This window comes from Orycteropus afer, unplaced genomic scaffold (assembly GCF_000298275.1).
Source record: "Orycteropus afer afer isolate SDZICR_OR568_19922 unplaced genomic scaffold, OryAfe1.0 scaffold00999, whole genome shotgun sequence".
Classification (NCBI taxonomy): Eukaryota; Metazoa; Chordata; class Mammalia; order Tubulidentata; family Orycteropodidae; genus Orycteropus; species Orycteropus afer.
In genome coordinates this window covers 127,204-129,317 of record NW_006922586.1, presented here as the reverse complement: position 1 = coordinate 129,317, position 2,114 = coordinate 127,204, and the positions used below count along the sequence as shown (strand labels likewise).

General features: G+C 53.6%; 1 protein-coding gene across 1 annotated transcript in view; it reads left to right on the top strand.

Moving 5' to 3' along the window:
* SH3TC1 (SH3 domain and tetratricopeptide repeats 1) overlaps window positions 1-2,114 on the top strand; it is a 159,421-nt gene that overhangs the window by 66,205 nt on the left and 91,102 nt on the right. The gene's annotated exons all lie outside the window — the stretch shown is intronic.

Here is a 2,114-nt window from a genome sequence, read left to right as displayed (position 1 = left end):
TGGGGACATTCCGGCCTCTGGCATCTGAGATGTCCTCCAGGGAGGTCCTCTCCTTGGGGACATTCCGGCCTCTGGCATCTGAGATGTCCTCCAGGCAGGTCCTCTCCTTGGGGACATTCTGGCCCCTGGCATCTGACATGTCCTCCAGACAGGTCCTCTCCTTGGGGATATTCCGGCCCCTGGTGTCCAGCATGTCCTCCAGGCAGGCCCTGCATTTTTAGACCATACTTCAGCCATGCAGACTTTGCAAGCTGACCTCTGCCTGGCCTGAACTGTCGCCCATGGTCCAACTTCATCCCCAGGGCTGTGAGACCACTTCTGTGCCTCTGATGTGGAGACAGTGGCCTGTGACCCACAGGAGATGGAGCTGGCTGCTTATCTGCCTCCCTGGGTGGGGTCTCAGGTCCTGTGATGCACATGTGCCCCACCTAGCCCCTCCTGCCCCAGGGGATGATGGTGGCAAGCTGCTCTGTCACCCTTCCCAGACTGGCAAGGGCCGGAGGAGAGGGCAGAGAGGGTGCAGGCTTCTGGGAGGACAAGGAACAGCTGGCTCTAGCCTTGTCTGCCTCCCAGCTGGCCTATTTACAGCAGGAACAATGAGCCTGCACCAGAGAGGTTTCCCCAATGTGGGGTCCCTGGGTCAGCAGCCACATCCCCTGGAAGCCTGGAAATACATGTTCTCAGCCCCAACCCAGTCCTGCCCTTTGAGAACCTGGGGGGAGGCCTGTGAGGTTTCAGTGCCCTGGCTGGTTCTACAGACCCCTGGGTGGTTCTGTAGGCCCCGAAGTGGTTCTTACAAGCCCCTGGCTGGTTTTATGGGCTCCTAGATAGTTCTATGGGGCCCTAAGTGGTTCCATGGGCTCCCAAGTTGTTCTACAGATGCCAGGTGGTCCGAAGGGCTCCCAAGTGGTTCTATGGGCCCCTGAGTGGTTCTAGGGGCCCCTAAGTATTTGTACAGGCCCCTAGGTTGTTCTATGGACCCCTAGGTGGTTTTACGGGGAGCTCTGGTGATGTAGTGCCTAAGGCATTTGCCTGCTAACCAGAAGGCTGGTGGTTCAAACCCACTGGCCACCCCTCAGAAGGAAGGTTGAGCAATCTACTTCCACAGTGATACTGTCTTGGAAACCCAAGGAGGGGTTTCTATGAGTCAGATCCGAATCAACAGCAGTTGAGTTTTTTTGAGTTAAGTGGTTCTATGGGCCTCTAGGTGGTTCTATGGGCCCCTGGGGGGTTCTATGGGCCCCTAGGTGGTTTTATGTGCTCCTGGGTGATTCTACAGGCTCCTAATGGTTCTATGGCCTCACATGTGTTTCTTTAGGCCCGTAAGTGTTTCTATGGGTCCCTAACTGATTCTTCTGGCCCCTAAGTGGTTCTATGGGTTCCCAAGTGGTTCTACAGGCCTCAGATGGTTCTACAGACCCTTGCCACAGGCCCTTAAGTGGTTCTATGGGCCCCTGGGTGTTCCTGTGGGCCCCTCAAGGGTTCTATGGGCCCCTGGGTGTTTCTGTGGGCCCCTAAGTGGTTCTATGGTCCCCTGGGTGTTTCTGTGGGCCCCTAACTGGTTCTATGGGCTCCTAAGTGGTTCTATGGGTCACTAAGTGGTTCTGTGGGCCTCTAAGTGGTTCTATGGGCCCCTAAGTGGTTTTACTTAGGAGTCTGCCACAGGGACCCAGGTAAGGGTGGTAGGAGAAGTTTCCAACAGGGAGACAAGCTTGTCTGTTGGTTTGTCCTACCGTGGTGACATGTTGATGTGAATTTTGAGGCTGAGCCACTGGTGTTTCAAACCCAGCGGTATGCACATGGTGCACAGGTATCAGCCCAGCTTACAGACTGAGACAGATTAGGAAGAAGGAAGAGGCCATCCACTTCTCAAAGAATTGGCCAGGGAAAACCTTATGAATAGCAAAGAAACACTGTCTGATACATTACTATGCAACTTTATGAATAGTCCGGTTAGGTTAGAAGGCTCTCAAAATAGGACTATGAAAGAGTTGCAACATCTGAGTAAACCCAGCTTTACTCATATGGAAAAGAGAAAGCTTTCAAGAACTTAATTTGCTGATGTGGCACCACGCAAATTGAAGAGAAACAGCCGCAGACATCCATTAATCATC